The 23,897-nt window shown below is 71.9% G+C and overlaps 13 non-coding genes and 1 pseudogene across 13 annotated transcripts; all 14 read left to right on the forward strand.

The window, feature by feature from the left end:
• Window positions 1–362: 362 nt before the first annotated feature.
• On the forward strand, window positions 363–481 carry LOC142827464 (5S ribosomal RNA). The gene has a single exon (XR_012902188.1). It is a non-coding gene; the product is annotated as a 5S ribosomal RNA (ribosomal RNA).
• A 1,526-nt stretch (window positions 482–2,007) lies between these two features.
• LOC142827466 (5S ribosomal RNA) lies at window positions 2,008–2,126 on the forward strand. The gene has a single exon (XR_012902190.1). It is a non-coding gene; the product is annotated as a 5S ribosomal RNA (ribosomal RNA).
• A 1,526-nt stretch (window positions 2,127–3,652) lies between these two features.
• LOC142827434 (5S ribosomal RNA) lies at window positions 3,653–3,771 on the forward strand. The gene has a single exon (XR_012902161.1). It is a non-coding gene; the product is annotated as a 5S ribosomal RNA (ribosomal RNA).
• A 1,526-nt stretch (window positions 3,772–5,297) lies between these two features.
• Window positions 5,298–5,416, forward strand: LOC142827437 (5S ribosomal RNA). Its single transcript, XR_012902164.1, has one exon. It is a non-coding gene; the product is annotated as a 5S ribosomal RNA (ribosomal RNA).
• Window positions 5,417–7,588: 2,172 nt separating this feature from the next.
• LOC142827458 (5S ribosomal RNA) lies at window positions 7,589–7,707 on the forward strand. Its single transcript, XR_012902185.1, has one exon. It is a non-coding gene; the product is annotated as a 5S ribosomal RNA (ribosomal RNA).
• Window positions 7,708–9,238: 1,531 nt separating this feature from the next.
• LOC142827463 (5S ribosomal RNA) lies at window positions 9,239–9,348 on the forward strand (annotated as a pseudogene).
• A 1,526-nt stretch (window positions 9,349–10,874) lies between these two features.
• On the forward strand, window positions 10,875–10,993 carry LOC142827438 (5S ribosomal RNA). Its single transcript, XR_012902165.1, has one exon. It is a non-coding gene; the product is annotated as a 5S ribosomal RNA (ribosomal RNA).
• A 1,526-nt stretch (window positions 10,994–12,519) lies between these two features.
• On the forward strand, window positions 12,520–12,638 carry LOC142827439 (5S ribosomal RNA). Its single transcript, XR_012902166.1, has one exon. It is a non-coding gene; the product is annotated as a 5S ribosomal RNA (ribosomal RNA).
• A 1,526-nt stretch (window positions 12,639–14,164) lies between these two features.
• Window positions 14,165–14,283, forward strand: LOC142827440 (5S ribosomal RNA). Its single transcript, XR_012902167.1, has one exon. It is a non-coding gene; the product is annotated as a 5S ribosomal RNA (ribosomal RNA).
• A 1,527-nt stretch (window positions 14,284–15,810) lies between these two features.
• On the forward strand, window positions 15,811–15,929 carry LOC142827441 (5S ribosomal RNA). The gene has a single exon (XR_012902168.1). It is a non-coding gene; the product is annotated as a 5S ribosomal RNA (ribosomal RNA).
• Window positions 15,930–17,455: 1,526 nt separating this feature from the next.
• Window positions 17,456–17,574, forward strand: LOC142827442 (5S ribosomal RNA). The gene has a single exon (XR_012902169.1). It is a non-coding gene; the product is annotated as a 5S ribosomal RNA (ribosomal RNA).
• A 1,526-nt stretch (window positions 17,575–19,100) lies between these two features.
• LOC142827443 (5S ribosomal RNA) lies at window positions 19,101–19,219 on the forward strand. The gene has a single exon (XR_012902170.1). It is a non-coding gene; the product is annotated as a 5S ribosomal RNA (ribosomal RNA).
• A 1,526-nt stretch (window positions 19,220–20,745) lies between these two features.
• LOC142827444 (5S ribosomal RNA) lies at window positions 20,746–20,864 on the forward strand. The gene has a single exon (XR_012902171.1). It is a non-coding gene; the product is annotated as a 5S ribosomal RNA (ribosomal RNA).
• Window positions 20,865–22,390: 1,526 nt separating this feature from the next.
• LOC142827445 (5S ribosomal RNA) lies at window positions 22,391–22,509 on the forward strand. Its single transcript, XR_012902172.1, has one exon. It is a non-coding gene; the product is annotated as a 5S ribosomal RNA (ribosomal RNA).
• Window positions 22,510–23,897: the final 1,388 nt, after the last annotated feature.

Here is a 23,897-nt window from a genome sequence, read left to right on the forward strand (position 1 = left end):
CTGGGGGGAAAGGCTGAGGAGGAGGCGGGTGCGAGCGGGGCAGGGGCAGGGTTGCCAGGTGTGCGGCTTTGCAGCGGACAGTCGGGCATTTGAGCTTTTCTGTGTGGGAAAGCAATTTGAGACACTATAACGGAGAAAATGTCAACGTGGAGTATTTTGTAAATCCGATGTCGTGCAGATTGTGCTGGGATGGCAAGCGCGTCGGGTAGTTTTGTGGCAAGCCTCTGGTAAGCCCGGGCAGAGGGTGCGAGGGGGCGGGGGCGGCAGTCCCGCGGCGAGCAGGGGCGGGCGAGAGCGGCGCGGAGCCGGCGGAGGCGGGGCGCGGGCTTGCTTTAAAGGCAGGCACAGCGGCAGGCGTCAACGTCTACGGCCATACCACCCTGAACACGCCCGATCTCGTCTGATCTCGGAAGCTAAGCAGGGTCGGGCCTGGTTAGTACTTGGATGGGAGACCTCCTGGGAATACTGGGTGCTGTAGGCTTTTTGCCGCCTCGGGCGGCAGGCCTCCCCCCGCAGGGCGCCCGCGCTTTTGCCGCCGCCAATCGGCTCCCCGCCCGGGCCAGCCGGGGTGCCCCAAAGTCCTTTTCCTCTCGCCTTCCAGCCCCCCTCCCCGTTCCCCACCGCAGCCGCCCGTGGCACTCTGCGTGCCGGAGTGCGCGCGCGCGCGCCTCTGTGTCTAAGGCATCTTCCAGCCCCGTCTCTTGTCGGCGGACTAACGATTAAAGAGGCCTCGCATTGAACTGCTCTTCGAGGTGTGCCCCTGTGCCTACTCTACGGCCACGTAGCGAATTCTTACCTCTGACCGAGCAGTTTGCTCCTTTTCGAGTCAGCTCTGAATTTGTCTCAGGCCCTCGGTTCTTCCTAGGCCATTGGCGCCGAGCCTTCCGCGCCTAACGGACAGCCTGGCCCCGGCAGCGGCCCGCCCCCGGCCCCGTCTCCTTTTCCCCGACCGGCGCCTGCCGCGGCGACGGGCGGCAGCAGGAGCGCCAGGCCGGCTGGCCGAAGGGGCGCCCCGGGCCCGAGGCCTGCCTGCCTGCCTGCCTGGCCGCCTGCTGCCCCGGTCTGCCCGGGAGGGGAAGCCAGAAGGCTCGCCGCCCCGGGGGGAAGGGGGCGGGGCTTTGGGGGCAGCGGCTTCGGGGAAGCCCTTCGCCAGCAGGCCTCCCCGGCCTCTGGCAGCCGGCCCCCTAAAATTGGAGCCAGAGAGACCGCTGCTGCCCTGAGGCGGCCCTCGTGCCCGGGGAGGCCGGGCGGCGGGTGGCCCCGGGGCTCGAGGGGGCGGCCCAGCCCGCCTCTGCCGGGGCGGGGCGAGGCGAGGGGGCCCGTCGCGGGCGGCCTCCCGCTCCCCTCCCGCTCCCCCTCCCCGGGGCGGGCGCGAGGCAGGCGGAGGGGCGGGCGTCCCCGGGGCGGCGCGAGCGCGCGGGGAGCGCCAGGAGCCGCCAGCAAAGCGGGGCGCGGGTGGGCTGCGGGCCGCCCCGGCGGGGTGCGTGCAGGCGAGGCGCCGTAGCGGCAGCGTGCGGGGCAGGGCGGCGTGGGGGCGCGGCGCGGGCTTGGGGGTCGGCCTTGGGGGCGTGGGACCGTGGCGCGGGCGCAGGCGAAGGAGAGCCTGCGTGGCGAGGGGGTAGCGGTGGCGGGAGCATGTGGGGCTCTGGGGGGAAAGGCTGAGGAGGAGGCGGGTGCGAGCGGGGCAGGGGCAGGGTTGCCAGGTGTGCGGCTTTGCAGCGGACAGTCGGGCATTTGAGCTTTTCTGTGTGGGAAAGCAATTTGAGACACTATAACGGAGAAAATGTCAACGTGGAGTATTTTGTAAATCCGATGTCGTGCAGATTGTGCTGGGATGGCAAGCGCGTCGGGTAGTTTTGTGGCAAGCCTCTGGTAAGCCCGGGCAGAGGGTGCGAGGGGGCGGGGGCGGCAGTCCCGCGGCGAGCAGGGGCGGGCGAGAGCGGCGCGGAGCCGGCGGAGGCGGGGCGCGGGCTTGCTTTAAAGGCAGGCACAGCGGCAGGCGTCAACGTCTACGGCCATACCACCCTGAACACGCCCGATCTCGTCTGATCTCGGAAGCTAAGCAGGGTCGGGCCTGGTTAGTACTTGGATGGGAGACCTCCTGGGAATACTGGGTGCTGTAGGCTTTTTGCCGCCTCGGGCGGCAGGCCTCCCCCCGCAGGGCGCCCGCGCTTTTGCCGCCGCCAATCGGCTCCCCGCCCGGGCCAGCCGGGGTGCCCCAAAGTCCTTTTCCTCTCGCCTTCCAGCCCCCCTCCCCCTTCCCCACCGCAGCCGCCCGTGGCACTCTGCGTGCCGGAGTGCGCGCGCGCGCGCCTCTGTGTCTAAGGCATCTTCCAGCCCCGTCTCTTGTCGGCGGACTAACGATTAAAGAGGCCTCGCATTGAACTGCTCTTCGAGGTGTGCCCCTGTGCCTACTCTACGGCCACGTAGCGAATTCTTACCTCTGACCGAGCAGTTTGCTCCTTTTCGAGTCAGCTCTGAATTTGTCTCAGGCCCTCGGTTCTTCCTAGGCCATTGGCGCCGAGCCTTCGGCGCCTAACGGACAGCCTGGCCCCGGCCGCGGCCCGCCCCCGGCCCCGTCTCCTTTTCCCCGACCGGCGCCTGCCGCGGCGACGGGCGGCAGCAGGAGCGCCAGGCCGGCTGGCCGAAGGGGCGCCCCGGGCCCGAGGCCTGCCTGCCTGCCTGCCTGGCCGCCTGCTGCCCCGGTCTGCCCGGGAGGGGAAGCCAGAAGGCTCGCCGCCCCGGGGGGAAGGGGGCGGGGCTTTGGGGGCAGCGGCTTCGGGGAAGCCCTTCGCCAGCAGGCCTCCCCGGCCTCTGGCAGCCGGCCCCCTAAAATTGGAGCCAGAGAGACCGCTGCTGCCCTGAGGCGGCCCTCGTGCCCGGGGAGGCCGGGCGGCGGGTGGCCCCGGGGCTCGAGGGGGCGGCCCAGCCCGCCTCTGCCGGGGCGGGGCGAGGCGAGGGGGCCCGTCGCGGGCGGCCTCCCGTTCCCCTCCCGCTCCCCCTCCCCGGGGCGGGCGCGAGGCAGGCGGAGGGGCGGGCGTCCCCGGGGCGGCGCGAGCGCGCGGGGAGCGCCAGGAGCCGCCAGCAAAGCGGGGCGCGGGTGGGCTGCGGGCCGCCCCGGCGGGGTGCGTGCAGGCGAGGCGCCGTAGCGGCAGCGTGCGGGGCAGGGCGGCGTGGGGGCGCGGCGCGGGCTTGGGGGTCGGCCTTGGGGGCGTGGGACCGTGGCGCGGGCGCAGGCGAAGGAGAGCCTGCGTGGCGAGGGGGTAGCGGTGGCGGGAGCATGTGGGGCTCTGGGGGGAAAGGCTGAGGAGGAGGCGGGTGCGAGCGGGGCAGGGGCAGGGTTGCCAGGTGTGCGGCTTTGCAGCGGACAGTCGGGCATTTGAGCTTTTCTGTGTGGGAAAGCAATTTGAGACACTATAACGGAGAAAATGTCAACGTGGAGTATTTTGTAAATCCGATGTCGTGCAGATTGTGCTGGGATGGCAAGCGCGTCGGGTAGTTTTGTGGCAAGCCTCTGGTAAGCCCGGGCAGAGGGTGCGAGGGGGCGGGGGCGGCAGTCCCGCGGCGAGCAGGGGCGGGCGAGAGCGGCGCGGAGCCGGCGGAGGCGGGGCGCGGGCTTGCTTTAAAGGCAGGCACAGCGGCAGGCGTCAACGTCTACGGCCATACCACCCTGAACACGCCCGATCTCGTCTGATCTCGGAAGCTAAGCAGGGTCGGGCCTGGTTAGTACTTGGATGGGAGACCTCCTGGGAATACTGGGTGCTGTAGGCTTTTTGCCGCCTCGGGCGGCAGGCCTCCCCCCGCAGGGCGCCCGCGCTTTTGCCGCCGCCAATCGGCTCCCCGCCCGGGCCAGCCGGGGTGCCCCAAAGTCCTTTTCCTCTCGCCTTCCAGCCCCCCTCCCCCTTCCCCACCGCAGCCGCCCGTGGCACTCTGCGTGCCGGAGTGCGCGCGCGCGCGCCTCTGTGTCTAAGGCATCTTCCAGCCCCGTCTCTTGTCGGCGGACTAACGATTAAAGAGGCCTCGCATTGAACTGCTCTTCGAGGTGTGCCCCTGTGCCTACTCTACGGCCACGTAGCGAATTCTTACCTCTGACCGAGCAGTTTGCTCCTTTTCGAGTCAGCTCTGAATTTGTCTCAGGCCCTCGGTTCTTCCTAGGCCATTGGCGCCGAGCCTTCGGCGCCTAACGGACAGCCTGGCCCCGGCCGCGGCCCGCCCCCGGCCCCGTCTCCTTTTCCCCGACCGGCGCCTGCCGCGGCGACGGGCGGCAGCAGGAGCGCCAGGCCGGCTGGCCGAAGGGGCGCCCCGGGCCCGAGGCCTGCCTGCCTGCCTGCCTGGCCGCCTGCTGCCCCGGTCTGCCCGGGAGGGGAAGCCAGAAGGCTCGCCGCCCCGGGGGGAAGGGGGCGGGGCTTTGGGGGCAGCGGCTTCGGGGAAGCCCTTCGCCAGCAGGCCTCCCCGGCCTCTGGCAGCCGGCCCCCTAAAATTGGAGCCAGAGAGACCGCTGCTGCCCTGAGGCGGCCCTCGTGCCTGGGGAGGCCGGGCGGCGGGTGGCCCCGGGGCTCGAGGGGGCGGCCCAGCCCGCCTCTGCCGGGGCGGGGCGAGGCGAGGGGGCCCGTCGCGGGCGGCCTCCCGTTCCCCTCCCGCTCCCCCTCCCCGGGGCGGGCGCGAGGCAGGCGGAGGGGCGGGCGTCCCCGGGGCGGCGCAAGCGCGCGGGGAGCGCCAGGAGCCGCCAGCAAAGCGGGGCGCGGGTGGGCTGCGGGCCGCCCCGGCGGGGTGCGTGCAGGCGAGGCGCCGTAGCGGCAGCGTGCGGGGCAGGGCGGCGTGGGGGCGCGGCGCGGGCTTGGGGGTCGGCCTTGGGGGCGTGGGACCGTGGCGCGGGCGCAGGCGAAGGAGAGCCTGCGTGGCGAGGGGGTAGCGGTGGCGGGAGCATGTGGGGCTCTGGGGGGAAAGGCTGAGGAGGAGGCGGGTGCGAGCGGGGCAGGGGCAGGGTTGCCAGGTGTGCGGCTTTGCAGCGGACAGTCGGGCATTTGAGCTTTTCTGTGTGGGAAAGCAATTTGAGACACTATAACGGAGAAAATGTCAACGTGGAGTATTTTGTAAATCCGATGTCGTGCAGATTGTGCTGGGATGGCAAGCGCGTCGGGTAGTTTTGTGGCAAGCCTCTGGTAAGCCCGGGCAGAGGGTGCGAGGGGGCGGGGGCGGCAGTCCCGCGGCGAGCAGGGGCGGGCGAGAGCGGCGCGGAGCCGGCGGAGGCGGGGCGCGGGCTTGCTTTAAAGGCAGGCACAGCGGCAGGCGTCAACGTCTACGGCCATACCACCCTGAACACGCCCGATCTCGTCTGATCTCGGAAGCTAAGCAGGGTCGGGCCTGGTTAGTACTTGGATGGGAGACCTCCTGGGAATACTGGGTGCTGTAGGCTTTTTGCCGCCTCGGGCGGCAGGCCTCCCCCCGCAGGGCGCCCGCGCTTTTGCCGCCACCAATCGGCTCCCCGCCCGGGCCAGCCGGGGTGCCCCAAAGTCCTTTTCCTCTCGCCTTCCAGCCCCCCTCCCCGTTCCCCACCGCAGCCGCCCGTGGCACTCTGCGTGCCGGAGTGCGCGCGCGCGCGCCTGTGTCTAAGGCATCTTCCAGCCCCGTCTCTTGTCGGCGGACTAACCCTTAAAGAGGCCTCGCATTGAACTGCTCTTCGAGGTGTGCCCCTGTGCCTACTCTACGGCCACGTAGCGAATTCGTACCTCTGACCGAGCAGTTTGCTCCTTTTCGAGTCAGCTCTGTATTTGTTTCAGGCCCTCGGTTTTTTCCTAGGCCATTGGCGCCGAGCCTTCCGCGCCTAACGGACAGCCTGGCCCCGGCAGCGGCCCGCCCCCGGCCCCGTCTCCTTTTCCCCGACCGGCGCCTGCCGCGGCGACGGGCGGCAGCAGGAGCGCCAGGCCGCCTGGCCGAAGGGGCGCCCCGGGCCCGAGGCCTGCCTGCCTGCCTGCCTGGCCGCCTGCTGCCCCGGTCTGCCCGGGAGGGGAAGCCAGAAGGCTCGCCGCCCCGGGGGAAAGGGGGCGGGGCTTTGGGGGTAGCGGCTTCGGGGAAGCCCTTCGCCAGCACGCCTCCCCGGCCTCTGGCAGCCGGCCCCCTAAAACTGGAGCCAGAGAGACCGCTGCTGCCCTGAGGCGGCCCTCGTGCCCGGGGAGGCCGGGCGGCGGGTGGCCCCGGGGCTCGAGGGGGCGGCCCAGCCCGCCTCTGCCGGGACGGGGCGGGGCGGGGCGAGGCGAGGGGGCCCGTCGCGGGCGGCCTCCCGTTCCCCTCCCGGCCCCCCTCCCCGGGGCGGGCGCGAGGCCGGCGGAGGGGCGGGCGTCCCCGGGGCGGCGCGAGCGCGCGGGGAGCGCCAGGAGCCGCCAGCAAAGCGGGGCGCGGGTGGGCTGCGGGCCGCCCCGGCGGGGTGCGTGCAGGCGAGGCGCCGTAGCGGCAGCGTGCGGGGCAGGGCGGCGTGGGGGCGCGGCGCGGGCTTGGGGGTCGGCCTTGGGGGCGTGGGACCGTGGCGCGGGCGCAGGCGAAGGAGAGCCTGCGTGGCGAGGGGGTAGCGGTGGCGGGAGCATGTGGGGCTCTGGGGGGAAAGGCTGAGGAGGAGGCGGGTGCGAGCGGGGCAGGGGCAGGGTTGCCAGGTGTGCGGCTTTGCAGCGGACAGTCCGGCATTTGAGCTTTTCTGTGTGGGAAAGCAATTTGAGACACTATAACGGAGAAAATGTCAACGTGGAGTATTTTGTAAATCCGATGTCGTGCAGATTGTGCTGGGATGGCAAGCGCGTCGGGTAGTTTTGTGGCAAGCCTCTGGTAAGCCCGGGCAGAGGGTGCGAGGGGGCGAGGGGGCGGCCCAGCCCGCCTCTGCCGGGGCGGGGCGGGGCGAGGCGAGGGGGCCCGTCGCGGGCGGCCTCCCGTTCCCCTCCCGCTCCCCCTCCCCGGGGCGGGCGCGAGGCAGGCGGAGGGGCGGGCGTCCCCGGGGCGGCGCGAGCGCGTGGGGAGCGCCAGGAGCCGCCAGCAAAGCGGGGCGCGGGTGGGCTGCGGGCCGCCCCGGCGGGGTGCGTGCAGGCGAGGCGCCGTAGCGGCAGCGTGCGGGGCAGGGCGGCGTGGGGGCGCGGCGCGGGCTTGGGGGTCGGCCTTGGGGGCGTGGGACCGTGGCGCGGGCGCAGGCGAAGGAGAGCCTGCGTGGCGAGGGGGTAGCGGTGGCGGGAGCATGTGGGGCTCTGGGGGGAAAGGCTGAGGAGGAGGCGGGTGCGAGCGGGGCAGGGGCAGGGTTGCCAGGTGTGCGGCTTTGCAGCGGACAGTCCGGCATTTGAGCTTTTCTGTGTGGGAAAGCAATTTGAGACACTATAACGGAGAAAATGTCAACGTGGAGTATTTTGTAAATCCGATGTCGTGCAGATTGTGCTGGGATGGCAAGCGCGTCGGGTAGTTTTGTGGCAAGCCTCTGGTAAGCCCGGGCAGAGGGTGCGAGGGGGCGGGGGCGGCAGTCCCGCGGCGAGCAGGGGCGGGCGAGAGCGGCGCGGAGCCGGCGGAGGCGGGGCGCGGGCTTGCTTTAAAGGCAGGCACAGCGGCAGGTGTCAACGTCTACGGCCATACCACCCTGAACACGCCCGATCTCGTCTGATCTCGGAAGCTAAGTAGGGTCGGGCCTGGTTAGTACTTGGATGGGAGACCTCCTGGGAATACTGGGTGCTGTAGGCTTTTTGCCGCCTCGGGCGGCAGGCCTCCCCCCGCAGGGCGCCCGCGCTTTTGCCGCCGCCAATCGGCTCCCCGCCCGGGCCAGCCGGGGTGCCCCAAAGTCCTTTTCCTCTCGCCTTCCAGCCCCCCTCCCCGTTCCCCACCGCAGCCGCCCGTGGCACTCTGCGTGCCGGAGTGCGCGCGCGCGCGCCTCTGTGTCTAAGGCATCTTCCAGCCCCGTCTCTTGTCGGCGGACTAACGATTAAAGAGGCCTCGCATTGAACTGCTCTTCGAGGTGTGCCCCTGTGCCTACTCTACGGCCACGTAGCGAATTCTTACCTCTGACCGAGCAGTTTGCTCCTTTTCGAGTCAGCTCTGAATTTGTTTCAGGCCCTCGGTTCTTCCTAGGCCATTGGCGCCGAGCCTTCGGCGCCTAACGGACAGCCTGGCCCCGGCCGCGGCCCGCCCCCGGCCCCGTCTCCTTTTCCCCGACCGGCGCCTGCCGCGGCGACGGGCGGCAGCAGGAGCGCCAGGCCGGCTGGCCGAAGGGGCGCCCCGGGCCCGAGGCCTGCCTGCCTGCCTGCCTGGCCGCCTGCTGCCCCGGTCTGCCCGGGAGGGGAAGCCAGAAGGCTCGCCGCCCCGGGGGGAAGGGGGCGGGGCTTTGGGGGCAGCGGCTTCGGGGAAGCCCTTCGCCAGCAGGCCTCCCCGGCCTCTGGCAGCCGGCCCCCTAAAATTGGAGCCAGAGAGACCGCTGCTGCCCTGAGGCGGCCCTCGTGCCCGGGGAGGCCGGGCGGCGGGTGGCCCCGGGGCTCGAGGGGGCGGCCCAGCCCGCCTCTGCCGGGGCGGGGCGGGGCGAGGCGAGGGGGCCCGTCGCGGGCGGCCTCCCGTTCCCCTCCCGCTCCCCCTCCCCGGGGCGGGCGCGAGGCAGGCGGAGGGGCGGGCGTCCCCGGGGCGGCGCGAGCGCGTGGGGAGCGCCAGGAGCCGCCAGCAAAGCGGGGCGCGGGTGGGCTGCGGGCCGCCCCGGCGGGGTGCGTGCAGGCGAGGCGCCGTAGCGGCAGCGTGCGGGGCAGGGCGGCGTGGGGGCGCGGCGCGGGCTTGGGGGTCGGCCTTGGGGGCGTGGGACCGTGGCGCGGGCGCAGGCGAAGGAGAGCCTGCGTGGCGAGGGGGTAGCGGTGGCGGGAGCATGTGGGGCTCTGGGGGGAAAGGCTGAGGAGGAGGCGGGTGCGAGCGGGGCAGGGGCAGGGTTGCCAGGTGTGCGGCTTTGCAGCGGACAGTCCGGCATTTGAGCTTTTCTGTGTGGGAAAGCAATTTGAGACACTATAACGGAGAAAATGTCAACGTGGAGTATTTTGTAAATCCGATGTCGTGCAGATTGTGCTGGGATGGCAAGCGTGTCGGGTAGTTTTGTGGCAAGCCTCTGGTAAGCCCGGGCAGAGGGTGCGAGGGGGCGGGGGCGGCAGTCCCGCGGCGAGCAGGGGCGGGCGAGAGCGGCGCGGAGCCGGCGGAGGCGGGGCGCGGGCTTGCTTTAAAGGCAGGCACAGCGGCAGGCATCAACGTCTACGGCCATACCACCCTGAACACGCCCGATCTCGTCTGATCTCGGAAGCTAAGCAGGGTCGGGCCTGGTTAGTACTTGGATGGGAGACATACTGGGTGCTGTAGGCTTTTTGCCGCCTCGGGCGGCAGGCCTCCCCCCGCAGGGCGCCCGCGCTTTTGCCGCCGCCAATCGGCTCCCCGCCCGGGCCAGCCGGGGTGCCCCAAAGTCCTTTTCCTCTCGCCTTCCAGCCCCCCTCCCCGTTCCCCACCGCAGCCGCCCGTGGCACTCTGCGTGCCGGAGTGTGCGCGCGCGCGCCTCTGTGTCTAAGGCATCTTCCAGCCCCGTCTCTTGTCGGCGGACTAACGATTAAAGAGGCCTCGCATTGAACTGCTCTTCGAGGTGTGCCCCTGTGCCTACTCTACGGCCACGTAGCGAATTCTTACCTCTGACCGAGCAGTTTGCTCCTTTTCGAGTCAGCTCTGAATTTGTCTCAGGCCCTCGGTTCTTCCTAGGCCATTGGCGCCGAGCCTTCGGCGCCTAACGGACAGCCTGGCCCCGGCCGCGGCCCGCCCCCGGCCCCGTCTCCTTTTCCCCGACCGGCGCCTGCCGCGGCGACGGGCGGCAGCAGGAGCGCCAGGCCGGCTGGCCGAAGGGGCGCCCCGGGCCCGAGGCCTGCCTGCCTGCCTGCCTGGCCGCCTGCTGCCCCGGTCTGCCCGGGAGGGGAAGCCAGAAGGCTCGCCGCCCCGGGGGGAAGGGGGCGGGGCTTTGGGGGCAGCGGCTTCGGGGAAGCCCTTCGCCAGCAGGCCTCCCCGGCCTCTGGCAGCCGGCCCCCTAAAATTGGAGCCAGAGAGACCGCTGCTGCCCTGAGGCGGCCCTCGTGCCTGGGGAGGCCGGGCGGCGGGTGGCCCCGGGGCTCGAGGGGGCGGCCCAGCCCGCCTCTGCCGGGGCGGGGCGAGGCGAGGGGGCCCGTCGCGGGCGGCCTCCCGTTCCCCTCCCGCTCCCCCTCCCCGGGGCGGGCGCGAGGCAGGCGGAGGGGCGGGCGTCCCCGGGGCGGCGCAAGCGCGCGGGGAGCGCCAGGAGCCGCCAGCAAAGCGGGGCGCGGGTGGGCTGCGGGCCGCCCCGGCGGGGTGCGTGCAGGCGAGGCGCCGTAGCGGCAGCGTGCGGGGCAGGGCGGCGTGGGGGCGCGGCGCGGGCTTGGGGGTCGGCCTTGGGGGCGTGGGACCGTGGCGCGGGCGCAGGCGAAGGAGAGCCTGCGTGGCGAGGGGGTAGCGGTGGCGGGAGCATGTGGGGCTCTGGGGGGAAAGGCTGAGGAGGAGGCGGGTGCGAGCGGGGCAGGGGCAGGGTTGCCAGGTGTGCGGCTTTGCAGCGGACAGTCGGGCATTTGAGCTTTTCTGTGTGGGAAAGCAATTTGAGACACTATAACGGAGAAAATGTCAACGTGGAGTATTTTGTAAATCCGATGTCGTGCAGATTGTGCTGGGATGGCAAGCGCGTCGGGTAGTTTTGTGGCAAGCCTCTGGTAAGCCCGGGCAGAGGGTGCGAGGGGGCGGGGGCGGCAGTCCCGCGGCGAGCAGGGGCGGGCGAGAGCGGCGCGGAGCCGGCGGAGGCGGGGCGCGGGCTTGCTTTAAAGGCAGGCACAGCGGCAGGCGTCAACGTCTACGGCCATACCACCCTGAACACGCCCGATCTCGTCTGATCTCGGAAGCTAAGCAGGGTCGGGCCTGGTTAGTACTTGGATGGGAGACCTCCTGGGAATACTGGGTGCTGTAGGCTTTTTGCCGCCTCGGGCGGCAGGCCTCCCCCCGCAGGGCGCCCGCGCTTTTGCCGCCGCCAATCGGCTCCCCGCCCGGGCCAGCCGGGGTGCCCCAAAGTCCTTTTCCTCTCGCCTTCCAGCCCCCCTCCCCGTTCCCCACCGCAGCCGCCCGTGGCACTCTGCGTGCCGGAGTGCGCGCGCGCGCGCCTCTGTGTCTAAGGCATCTTCCAGCCCCGTCTCTTGTCGGCGGACTAACGATTAAAGAGGCCTCGCATTGAACTGCTCTTCGAGGTGTGCCCCTGTGCCTACTCTACGGCCACGTAGCGAATTCTTACCTCTGACCGAGCAGTTTGCTCCTTTTCGAGTCAGCTCTGAATTTGTCTCAGGCCCTCGGTTCTTCCTAGGCCATTGGCGCCGAGCCTTCCGCGCCTAACGGACAGCCTGGCCCCGGCAGCGGCCCGCCCCCGGCCCCGTCTCCTTTTCCCCGACCGGCGCCTGCCGCGGCGACGGGCGGCAGCAGGAGCGCCAGGCCGGCTGGCCGAAGGGGCGCCCCGGGCCCGAGGCCTGCCTGCCTGCCTGCCTGGCCGCCTGCTGCCCCGGTCTGCCCGGGAGGGGAAGCCAGAAGGCTCGCCGCCCCGGGGGGAAGGGGGCGGGGCTTTGGGGGCAGCGGCTTCGGGGAAGCCCTTCGCCAGCAGGCCTCCCCGGCCTCTGGCAGCCGGCCCCCTAAAATTGGAGCCAGAGAGACCGCTGCTGCCCTGAGGCGGCCCTCGTGCCCGGGGAGGCCGGGCGGCGGGTGGCCCCGGGGCTCGAGGGGGCGGCCCAGCCCGCCTCTGCCGGGGCGGGGCGAGGCGAGGGGGCCCGTCGCGGGCGGCCTCCCGCTCCCCTCCCGCTCCCCCTCCCCGGGGCGGGCGCGAGGCAGGCGGAGGGGCGGGCGTCCCCGGGGCGGCGCGAGCGCGCGGGGAGCGCCAGGAGCCGCCAGCAAAGCGGGGCGCGGGTGGGCTGCGGGCCGCCCCGGCGGGGTGCGTGCAGGCGAGGCGCCGTAGCGGCAGCGTGCGGGGCAGGGCGGCGTGGGGGCGCGGCGCGGGCTTGGGGGTCGGCCTTGGGGGCGTGGGACCGTGGCGCGGGCGCAGGCGAAGGAGAGCCTGCGTGGCGAGGGGGTAGCGGTGGCGGGAGCATGTGGGGCTCTGGGGGGAAAGGCTGAGGAGGAGGCGGGTGCGAGCGGGGCAGGGGCAGGGTTGCCAGGTGTGCGGCTTTGCAGCGGACAGTCGGGCATTTGAGCTTTTCTGTGTGGGAAAGCAATTTGAGACACTATAACGGAGAAAATGTCAACGTGGAGTATTTTGTAAATCCGATGTCGTGCAGATTGTGCTGGGATGGCAAGCGCGTCGGGTAGTTTTGTGGCAAGCCTCTGGTAAGCCCGGGCAGAGGGTGCGAGGGGGCGGGGGCGGCAGTCCCGCGGCGAGCAGGGGCGGGCGAGAGCGGCGCGGAGCCGGCGGAGGCGGGGCGCGGGCTTGCTTTAAAGGCAGGCACAGCGGCAGGCGTCAACGTCTACGGCCATACCACCCTGAACACGCCCGATCTCGTCTGATCTCGGAAGCTAAGCAGGGTCGGGCCTGGTTAGTACTTGGATGGGAGACCTCCTGGGAATACTGGGTGCTGTAGGCTTTTTGCCGCCTCGGGCGGCAGGCCTCCCCCCGCAGGGCGCCCGCGCTTTTGCCGCCGCCAATCGGCTCCCCGCCCGGGCCAGCCGGGGTGCCCCAAAGTCCTTTTCCTCTCGCCTTCCAGCCCCCCTCCCCCTTCCCCACCGCAGCCGCCCGTGGCACTCTGCGTGCCGGAGTGCGCGCGCGCGCGCCTCTGTGTCTAAGGCATCTTCCAGCCCCGTCTCTTGTCGGCGGACTAACGATTAAAGAGGCCTCGCATTGAACTGCTCTTCGAGGTGTGCCCCTGTGCCTACTCTACGGCCACGTAGCGAATTCTTACCTCTGACCGAGCAGTTTGCTCCTTTTCGAGTCAGCTCTGAATTTGTCTCAGGCCCTCGGTTCTTCCTAGGCCATTGGCGCCGAGCCTTCGGCGCCTAACGGACAGCCTGGCCCCGGCCGCGGCCCGCCCCCGGCCCCGTCTCCTTTTCCCCGACCGGCGCCTGCCGCGGCGACGGGCGGCAGCAGGAGCGCCAGGCCGGCTGGCCGAAGGGGCGCCCCGGGCCCGAGGCCTGCCTGCCTGCCTGCCTGGCCGCCTGCTGCCCCGGTCTGCCCGGGAGGGGAAGCCAGAAGGCTCGCCGCCCCGGGGGGAAGGGGGCGGGGCTTTGGGGGCAGCGGCTTCGGGGAAGCCCTTCGCCAGCAGGCCTCCCCGGCCTCTGGCAGCCGGCCCCCTAAAATTGGAGCCAGAGAGACCGCTGCTGCCCTGAGGCGGCCCTCGTGCCCGGGGAGGCCGGGCGGCGGGTGGCCCCGGGGCTCGAGGGGGCGGCCCAGCCCGCCTCTGCCGGGGCGGGGCGAGGCGAGGGGGCCCGTCGCGGGCGGCCTCCCGTTCCCCTCCCGCTCCCCCTCCCCGGGGCGGGCGCGAGGCAGGCGGAGGGGCGGGCGTCCCCGGGGCGGCGCGAGCGCGCGGGGAGCGCCAGGAGCCGCCAGCAAAGCGGGGCGCGGGTGGGCTGCGGGCCGCCCCGGCGGGGTGCGTGCAGGCGAGGCGCCGTAGCGGCAGCGTGCGGGGCAGGGCGGCGTGGGGGCGCGGCGCGGGCTTGGGGGTCGGCCTTGGGGGCGTGGGACCGTGGCGCGGGCGCAGGCGAAGGAGAGCCTGCGTGGCGAGGGGGTAGCGGTGGCGGGAGCATGTGGGGCTCTGGGGGGAAAGGCTGAGGAGGAGGCGGGTGCGAGCGGGGCAGGGGCAGGGTTGCCAGGTGTGCGGCTTTGCAGCGGACAGTCGGGCATTTGAGCTTTTCTGTGTGGGAAAGCAATTTGAGACACTATAACGGAGAAAATGTCAACGTGGAGTATTTTGTAAATCCGATGTCGTGCAGATTGTGCTGGGATGGCAAGCGCGTCGGGTAGTTTTGTGGCAAGCCTCTGGTAAGCCCGGGCAGAGGGTGCGAGGGGGCGGGGGCGGCAGTCCCGCGGCGAGCAGGGGCGGGCGAGAGCGGCGCGGAGCCGGCGGAGGCGGGGCGCGGGCTTGCTTTAAAGGCAGGCACAGCGGCAGGCGTCAACGTCTACGGCCATACCACCCTGAACACGCCCGATCTCGTCTGATCTCGGAAGCTAAGCAGGGTCGGGCCTGGTTAGTACTTGGATGGGAGACCTCCTGGGAATACTGGGTGCTGTAGGCTTTTTGCCGCCTCGGGCGGCAGGCCTCCCCCCGCAGGGCGCCCGCGCTTTTGCCGCCGCCAATCGGCTCCCCGCCCGGGCCAGCCGGGGTGCCCCAAAGTCCTTTTCCTCTCGCCTTCCAGCCCCCCTCCCCGTTCCCCACCGCAGCCGCCCGTGGCACTCTGCGTGCCGGAGTGCGCGCGCGCGCGCCTCTGTGTCTAAGGCATCTTCCAGCCCCGTCTCTTGTCGGCGGACTAACGATTAAAGAGGCCTCGCATTGAACTGCTCTTCGAGGTGTGCCCCTGTGCCTACTCTACGGCCACGTAGCGAATTCTTACCTCTGACCGAGCAGTTTGCTCCTTTTCGAGTCAGCTCTGAATTTGTCTCAGGCCCTCGGTTCTTCCTAGGCCATTGGCGCCGAGCCTTCGGCGCCTAACGGACAGCCTGGCCCCGGCAGCGGCCCGCCCCCGGCCCCGTCTCCTTTTCCCCGACCGGCGCCTGCCGCGGCGACGGGCGGCAGCAGGAGCGCCAGGCCGGCTGGCCGAAGGGGCGCCCCGGGCCCGAGGCCTGCCTGCCTGCCTGCCTGGCCGCCTGCTGCCCCGGTCTGCCCGGGAGGGGAAGCCAGAAGGCTCGCCGCCCCGGGGGGAAGGGGGCGGGGCTTTGGGGGCAGCGGCTTCGGGGAAGCCCTTCGCCAGCAGGCCTCCCCGGCCTCTGGCAGCCGGCCCCCTAAAATTGGAGCCAGAGAGACCGCTGCTGCCCTGAGGCGGCCCTCGTGCCCGGGGAGGCCGGGCGGCGGGTGGCCCCGGGGCTCGAGGGGGCGGCCCAGCCCGCCTCTGCCGGGGCGGGGCGAGGCGAGGGGGCCCGTCGCGGGCGGCCTCCCGTTCCCCTCCCGCTCCCCCTCCCCGGGGCGGGCGCGAGGCAGGCGGAGGGGCGGGCGTCCCCGGGGCGGCGCGAGCGCGCGGGGGAGCGCCAGGAGCCGCCAGCAAAGCGGGGCGCGGGTGGGCTGCGGGCCGCCCCGGCGGGGTGCGTGCAGGCGAGGCGCTGTAGCGGCAGCGTGCGGGGCAGGGCGGCGTGGGGGCGCGGCGCGGGCTTGGGGGTCGGCCTTGGGGGCGTGGGACCGTGGCGCGGGCGCAGGCGAAGGAGAGCCTGCGTGGCGAGGGGGTAGCGGTGGCGGGAGCATGTGGGGCTCTGGGGGGAAAGGCTGAGGAGGAGGCGGGTGCGAGCGGGGCAGGGGCAGGGTTGCCAGGTGTGCGGCTTTGCAGCGGACAGTCGGGCATTTGAGCTTTTCTGTGTGGGAAAGCAATTTGAGACACTATAACGGAGAAAATGTCAACGTGGAGTATTTTGTAAATCCGATGTCGTGCAGATTGTGCTGGGATGGCAAGCGCGTCGGGTAGTTTTGTGGCAAGCCTCTGGTAAGCCCGGGCAGAGGGTGCGAGGGGGCGGGGGCGGCAGTCCCGCGGCGAGCAGGGGCGGGCGAGAGCGGCGCGGAGCCGGCGGAGGCGGGGCGCGGGCTTGCTTTAAAGGCAGGCACAGCGGCAGGCGTCAACGTCTACGGCCATACCACCCTGAACACGCCCGATCTCGTCTGATCTCGGAAGCTAAGCAGGGTCGGGCCTGGTTAGTACTTGGATGGGAGACCTCCTGGGAATACTGGGTGCTGTAGGCTTTTTGCCGCCTCGGGCGGCAGGCCTCCCCCCGCAGGGCGCCCGCGCTTTTGCCGCCGCCAATCGGCTCCCCGCCCGGGCCAGCCGGGGTGCCCCAAAGTCCTTTTCCTCTCGCCTTCCAGCCCCCCTCCCCCTTCCCCACCGCAGCCGCCCGTGGCACTCTGCGTGCCGGAGTGCGCGCGCGCGCGCCTCTGTGTCTAAGGCATCTTCCAGCCCCGTCTCTTGTCGGCGGACTAACGATTAAAGAGGCCTCGCATTGAACTGCTCTTCGAGGTGTGCCCCTGTGCCTACTCTACGGCCACGTAGCGAATTCTTACCTCTGACCGAGCAGTTTGCTCCTTTTCGAGTCAGCTCTGAATTTGTCTCAGGCCCTCGGTTCTTCCTAGGCCATTGGCGCCGAGCCTTCGGCGCCTAACGGACAGCCTGGCCCCGGCCGCGGCCCGCCCCCGGCCCCGTCTCCTTTTCCCCGACCGGCGCCTGCCGCGGCGACGGGCGGCAGCAGGAGCGCCAGGCCGGCTGGCCGAAGGGGCGCCCCGGGCCCGAGGCCTGCCTGCCTGCCTGCCTGGCCGCCTGCTGCCCCGGTCTGCCCGGGAGGGGAAGCCAGAAGGCTCGCCGCCCCGGGGGGAAGGGGGCGGGGCTTTGGGGGCAGCGGCTTCGGGGAAGCCCTTCGCCAGCAGGCCTCCCCGGCCTCTGGCAGCCGGCCCCCTAAAATTGGAGCCAGAGAGACCGCTGCTGCCCTGAGGCGGCCCTCGTGCCCGGGGAGGCCGGGCGGCGGGTGGCCCCGGGGCTCGAGGGGGCGGCCCAGCCCGCCTCTGCCGGGGCGGGGCGAGGCGAGGGGGCCCGTCGCGGGCGGCCTCCCGTTCCCCTCCCGCTCCCCCTCCCCGGGGCGGGCGCGAGGCAGGCGGAGGGGCGGGCGTCCCCGGGGCGGCGCGAGCGCGCGGGGAGCGCCAGGAGCCGCCAGCAAAGCGGGGCGCGGGTGGGCTGCGGGCCGCCCCGGCGGGGTGCGTGCAGGCGAGGCGCCGTAGCGGCAGCGTGCGGGGCAGGGCGGCGTGGGGGCGCGGCGCGGGCTTGGGGGTCGGCCTTGGGGGCGTGGGACCGTGGCGCGGGCGCAGGCGAAGGAGAGCCTGCGTGGCGAGGGGGTAGCGGTGGCGGGAGCATGTGGGGCTCTGGGGGGAAAGGCTGAGGAGGAGGCGGGTGCGAGCGGGGCAGGGGCAGGGTTGCCAGGTGTGCGGCTTTGCAGCGGACAGTCGGGCATTTGAGCTTTTCTGTGTGGGAAAGCAATTTGAGACACTATAACGGAGAAAATGTCAACGTGGAGTATTTTGTAAATCCGATGTCGTGCAGATTGTGCTGGGATGGCAAGCGCGTCGGGTAGTTTTGTGGCAAGCCTCTGGTAAGCCCGGGCAGAGGGTGCGAGGGGGCGGGGGCGGCAGTCCCGCGGCGAGCAGGGGCGGGCGAGAGCGGCGCGGAGCCGGCGGAGGCGGGGCGCGGGCTTGCTTTAAAGGCAGGCACAGCGGCAGGCGTCAACGTCTACGGCCATACCACCCTGAACACGCCCGATCTCGTCTGATCTCGGAAGCTAAGCAGGGTCGGGCCTGGTTAGTACTTGGATGGGAGACCTCCTGGGAATACTGGGTGCTGTAGGCTTTTTGCCGCCTCGGGCGGCAGGCCTCCCCCCGCAGGGCGCCCGCGCTTTTGCCGCCGCCAATCGGCTCCCCGCCCGGGCCAGCCGGGGTGCCCCAAAGTCCTTTTCCTCTCGCCTTCCAGCCCCCCTCCCCGTTCCCCACCGCAGCCGCCCGTGGCACTCTGCGTGCCGGAGTGCGCGCGCGCGCGCCTCTGTGTCTAAGGCATCTTCCAGCCCCGTCTCTTGTCGGCGGACTAACGATTAAAGAGGCCTCGCATTGAACTGCTCTTCGAGGTGTGCCCCTGTGCCTACTCTACGGCCACGTAGCGAATTCTTACCTCTGACCGAGCAGTTTGCTCCTTTTCGAGTCAGCTCTGAATTTGTCTCAGGCCCTCGGTTCTTCCTAGGCCATTGGCGCCGAGCCTTCCGCGCCTAACGGACAGCCTGGCCCCGGCAGCGGCCCGCCCCCGGCCCCGTCTCCTTTTCCCCGACCGGCGCCTGCCGCGGCGACGGGCGGCAGCAGGAGCGCCAGGCCGGCTGGCCGAAGGGGCGCCCCGGGCCCGAGGCCTGCCTGCCTGCCTGCCTGGCCGCCTGCTGCCCCGGTCTGCCCGGGAGGGGAAGCCAGAAGGCTCGCCGCCCCGGGGGGAAGGGGGCGGGGCTTTGGGGGCAGCGGCTTCGGGGAAGCCCTTCGCCAGCAGGCCTCCCCGGCCTCTGGCAGCCGGCCCCCTAAAATTGGAGCCAGAGAGACCGCTGCTGCCCTGAGGCGGCCCTCGTGCCCGGGGAGGCCGGGCGGCGGGTGGCCCCGGGGCTCGAGGGGGCGGCCCAGCCCGCCTCTGCCGGGGCGGGGCGAGGCGAGGGGGCCCGTCGCGGGCGGCCTCCCGCTCCCCTCCCGCTCCCCCTCCCCGGGGCGGGCGCGAGGCAGGCGGAGGGGCGGGCGTCCCCGGGGCGGCGCGAGCGCGCGGGGAGCGCCAGGAGCCGCCAGCAAAGCGGGGCGCGGGTGGGCTGCGGGCCGCCCCGGCGGGGTGCGTGCAGGCGAGGCGCCGTAGCGGCAGCGTGCGGGGCAGGGCGGCGTGGGGGCGCGGCGCGGGCTTGGGGGTCGGCCTTGGGGGCGTGGGACCGTGGCGCGGGCGCAGGCGAAGGAGAGCCTGCGTGGCGAGGGGGTAGCGGTGGCGGGAGCATGTGGGGCTCTGGGGGGAAAGGCTGAGGAGGAGGCGGGTGCGAGCGGGGCAGGGGCAGGGTTGCCAGGTGTGCGGCTTTGCAGCGGACAGTCGGGCATTTGAGCTTTTCTGTGTGGGAAAGCAATTTGAGACACTATAACGGAGAAAATGTCAACGTGGAGTATTTTGTAAATCCGATGTCGTGCAGATTGTGCTGGGATGGCAAGCGCGTCGGGTAGTTTTGTGGCAAGCCTCTGGTAAGCCCGGGCAGAGGGTGCGAGGGGGCGGGGGCGGCAGTCCCGCGGCGAGCAGGGGCGGGCGAGAGCGGCGCGGAGCCGGCGGAGGCGGGGCGCGGGCTTGCTTTAAAGGCAGGCACAGCGGCAGGCGTCAACGTCTACGGCCATACCACCCTGAACACGCCCGATCTCGTCTGATCTCGGAAGCTAAGCAGGGTCGGGCCTGGTTAGTACTTGGATGGGAGACCTCCTGGGAATACTGGGTGCTGTAGGCTTTTTGCCGCCTCGGGCGGCAGGCCTCCCCCCGCAGGGCGCCCGCGCTTTTGCCGCCGCCAATCGGCTCCCCGCCCGGGCCAGCCGGGGTGCCCCAAAGTCCTTTTCCTCTCGCCTTCCAGCCCCCCTCCCCGTTCCCCACCGCAGCCGCCCGTGGCACTCTGCGTGCCGGAGTGCGCGCGCGCGCGCCTCTGTGTCTAAGGCATCTTCCAGCCCCGTCTCTTGTCGGCGGACTAACGATTAAAGAGGCCTCGCATTGAACTGCTCTTCGAGGTGTGCCCCTGTGCCTACTCTACGGCCACGTAGCGAATTCTTACCTCTGACCGAGCAGTTTGCTCCTTTTCGAGTCAGCTCTGAATTTGTCTCAGGCCCTCGGTTCTTCCTAGGCCATTGGCGCCGAGCCTTCGGCGCCTAACGGACAGCCTGGCCCCGGCCGCGGCCCGCCCCCGGCCCCGTCTCCTTTTCCCCGACCGGCGCCTGCCGCGGCGACGGGCGGCAGCAGGAGCGCCAGGCCGGCTGGCCGAAGGGGCGCCCCGGGCCCGAGGCCTGCCTGCCTGCCTGCCTGGCCGCCTGCTGCCCCGGTCTGCCCGGGAGGGGAAGCCAGAAGGCTCGCCGCCCCGGGGGGAAGGGGGCGGGGCTTTGGGGGCAGCGGCTTCGGGGAAGCCCTTCGCCAGCAGGCCTCCCCGGCCTCTGGCAGCCGGCCCCCTAAAATTGGAGCCAGAGAGACCGCTGCTGCCCTGAGGCGGCCCTCGTGCCCGGGGAGGCCGGGCGGCGGGTGGCCCCGGGGCTCGAGGGGGCGGCCCAGCCCGCCTCTGCCGGGGCGGGGCGAGGCGAGGGGGCCCGTCGCGGGCGGCCTCCCGTTCCCCTCCCGCTCCCCCTCCCCGGGGCGGGCGCGAGGCAGGCGGAGGGGCGGGCGTCCCCGGGGCGGCGCGAGCGCGCGGGGAGCGCCAGGAGCCGCCAGCAAAGCGGGGCGCGGGTGGGCTGCGGGCCGCCCCGGCGGGGTGCGTGCAGGCGAGGCGCCGTAGCGGCAGCGTGCGGGGCAGGGCGGCGTGGGGGCGCGGCGCGGGCTTGGGGGTCGGCCTTGGGGGCGTGGGACCGTGGCGCGGGCGCAGGCGAAGGAGAGCCTGCGTGGCGAGGGGGTAGCGGTGGCGGGAGCATGTGGGGCTCTGGGGGGAAAGGCTGAGGAGGAGGCGGGTGCGAGCGGGGCAGGGGCAGGGTTGCCAGGTGTGCGGCTTTGCAGCGGACAGTCGGGCATTTGAGCTTTTCTGTGTGGGAAAGCAATTTGAGACACTATAACGGAGAAAATGTCAACGTGGAGTATTTTGTAAATCCGATGTCGTGCAGATTGTGCTGGGATGGCAAGCGCGTCGGGTAGTTTTGTGGCAAGCCTCTGGTAAGCCCGGGCAGAGGGTGCGAGGGGGCGGGGGCGGCAGTCCCGCGGCGAGCAGGGGCGGGCGAGAGCGGCGCGGAGCCGGCGGAGGCGGGGCGCGGGCTTGCTTTAAAGGCAGGCACAGCGGCAGGCGTCAACGTCTACGGCCATACCACCCTGAACACGCCCGATCTCGTCTGATCTCGGAAGCTAAGCAGGGTCGGGCCTGGTTAGTACTTGGATGGGAGACCTCCTGGGAATACTGGGTGCTGTAGGCTTTTTGCCGCCTCGGGCGGCAGGCCTCCCCCCGCAGGGCGCCCGCGCTTTTGCCGCCGCCAATCGGCTCCCCGCCCGGGCCAGCCGGGGTGCCCCAAAGTCCTTTTCCTCTCGCCTTCCAGCCCCCCTCCCCGTTCCCCACCGCAGCCGCCCGTGGCACTCTGCGTGCCGGAGTGCGCGCGCGCGCGCCTCTGTGTCTAAGGCATCTTCCAGCCCCGTCTCTTGTCGGCGGACTAACGATTAAAGAGGCCTCGCATTGAACTGCTCTTCGAGGTGTGCCCCTGTGCCTACTCTACGGCCACGTAGCGAATTCTTACCTCTGACCGAGCAGTTTGCTCCTTTTCGAGTCAGCTCTGAATTTGTCTCAGGCCCTCGGTTCTTCCTAGGCCATTGGCGCCGAGCCTTCCGCGCCTAACGGACAGCCTGGCCCCGGCAGCGGCCCGCCCCCGGCCCCGTCTCCTTTTCCCCGACCGGCGCCTGCCGCGGCGACGGGCGGCAGCAGGAGCGCCAGGCCGGCTGGCCGAAGGGGCGCCCCGGGCCCGAGGCCTGCCTGCCTGCCTGCCTGGCCGCCTGCTGCCCCGGTCTGCCCGGGAGGGGAAGCCAGAAGGCTCGCCGCCCCGGGGGGAAGGGGGCGGGGCTTTGGGGGCAGCGGCTTCGGGGAAGCCCTTCGCCAGCAGGCCTCCCCGGCCTCTGGCAGCCGGCCCCCTAAAATTGGAGCCAGAGAGACCGCTGCTGCCCTGAGGCGGCCCTCGTGCCCGGGGAGGCCGGGCGGCGGGTGGCCCCGGGGCTCGAGGGGGCGGCCCAGCCCGCCTCTGCCGGGGCGGGGCGAGGCGAGGGGGCCCGTCGCGGGCGGCCTCCCGCTCCCCTCCCGCTCCCCCTCCCCGGGGCGGGCGCGAGGCAGGCGGAGGGGCGGGCGTCCCCGGGGCGGCGCGAGCGCGCGGGGAGCGCCAGGAGCCGCCAGCAAAGCGGGGCGCGGGTGGGCTGCGGGCCGCCCCGGCGGGGTGCGTGCAGGCGAGGCGCCGTAGCGGCAGCGTGCGGGGCAGGGCGGCGTGGGGGCGCGGCGCGGGCTTGGGGGTCGGCCTTGGGGGCGTGGGACCGTGGCGCGGGCGCAGGCGAAGGAGAGCCTGCGTGGCGAGGGGGTAGCGGTGGCGGGAGCATGTGGGGCTCTGGGGGGAAAGGCTGAGGAGGAGGCGGGTGCGAGCGGGGCAGGGGCAGGGTTGCCAGGTGTGCGGCTTTGCAGCGGACAGTCGGGCATTTGAGCTTTTCTGTGTGGGAAAGCAATTTGAGACACTATAACGGAGAAAATGTCAACGTGGAGTATTTTGTAAATCCGATGTCGTGCAGATTGTGCTGGGATGGCAAGCGCGTCGGGTAGTTTTGTGGCAAGCCTCTGGTAAGCCCGGGCAGAGGGTGCGAGGGGGCGGGGGCGGCAGTCCCGCGGCGAGCAGGGGCGGGCGAGAGCGGCGCGGAGCCGGCGGAGGCGGGGCGCGGGCTTGCTTTAAAGGCAGGCACAGCGGCAGGCGTCAACGTCTACGGCCATACCACCCTGAACACGCCCGATCTCGTCTGATCTCGGAAGCTAAGCAGGGTCGGGCCTGGTTAGTACTTGGATGGGAGACCTCCTGGGAATACTGGGTGCTGTAGGCTTTTTGCCGCCTCGGGCGGCAGGCCTCCCCCCGCAGGGCGCCCGCGCTTTTGCCGCCGCCAATCGGCTCCCCGCCCGGGCCAGCCGGGGTGCCCCAAAGTCCTTTTCCTCTCGCCTTCCAGCCCCCCTCCCCCTTCCCCACCGCAGCCGCCCGTGGCACTCTGCGTGCCGGAGTGCGCGCGCGCGCGCCTCTGTGTCTAAGGCATCTTCCAGCCCCGTCTCTTGTCGGCGGACTAACGATTAAAGAGGCCTCGCATTGAACTGCTCTTCGAGGTGTGCCCCTGTGCCTACTCTACGGCCACGTAGCGAATTCTTACCTCTGACCGAGCAGTTTGCTCCTTTTCGAGTCAGCTCTGAATTTGTCTCAGGCCCTCGGTTCTTCCTAGGCCATTGGCGCCGAGCCTTCGGCGCCTAACGGACAGCCTGGCCCCGGCCGCGGCCCGCCCCCGGCCCCGTCTCCTTTTCCCCGACCGGCGCCTGCCGCGGCGACGGGCGGCAGCAGGAGCGCCAGGCCGGCTGGCCGAAGGGGCGCCCCGGGCCCGAGGCCTGCCTGCCTGCCTGCCTGGCCGCCTGCTGCCCCGGTCTGCCCGGGAGGGGAAGCCAGAAGGCTCGCCGCCCCGGGGGGAAGGGGGCGGGGCTTTGGGGGCAGCGGCTTCGGGGAAGCCCTTCGCCAGCAGGCCTCCCCGGCCTCTGGCAGCCGGCCCCCTAAAATTGGAGCCAGAGAGACCGCTGCTGCCCTGAGGCGGCCCTCGTGCCCGGGGAGGCCGGGCGGCGGGTGGCCCCGGGGCTCGAGGGGGCGGCCCAGCCCGCCTCTGCCGGGGCGGGGCGAGGCGAGGGGGCCCGTCGCGGGCGGCCTCCCGTTCCCCTCCCGCTCCCCCTCCCCGGGGCGGGCGCGAGGCAGGCGGAGGGGCGGGCGTCCCCGGGGCGGCGCGAGCGCGTGGGGAGCGCCAGGAGCCGCCAGCAAAGCGGGGCGCGGGTGGGCTGCGGGCCGCCCCGGCGGGGTGCGTGCAGGCGAGGCGCCGTAGCGGCAGCGTGCGGGGCAGGGCGGCGTGGGGGCGCGGCGCGGGCTTGGGGGTCGGCCTTGGGGGCGTGGGACCGTGGCGCGGGCGCAGGCGAAGGAGAGCCTGCGTGGCGAGGGGGTAGCGGTGGCGGGAGCATGTGGGGCTCTGGGGGGAAAGGCTGAGGAGGAGGCGGGTGCGAGCGGGGCAGGGGCAGGGTTGCCAGGTGTGCGGCTTTGCAGCGGACAGTCCGGCATTTGAGCTTTTCTGTGTGGGAAAGCAATTTGAGACACTATAACGGAGAAAATGTCAACGTGGAGTATTTTGTAAATCCGATGTCGTGCAGATTGTGCTGGGATGGCAAGCGCGTCGGGTAGTTTTGTGGCAAGCCT

The sequence above is a fragment of the Pelodiscus sinensis genome, chromosome 2 (assembly GCF_049634645.1).
Source record: "Pelodiscus sinensis isolate JC-2024 chromosome 2, ASM4963464v1, whole genome shotgun sequence".
Lineage (NCBI taxonomy): Eukaryota > Metazoa > Chordata > Testudines > Trionychidae > Pelodiscus > Pelodiscus sinensis.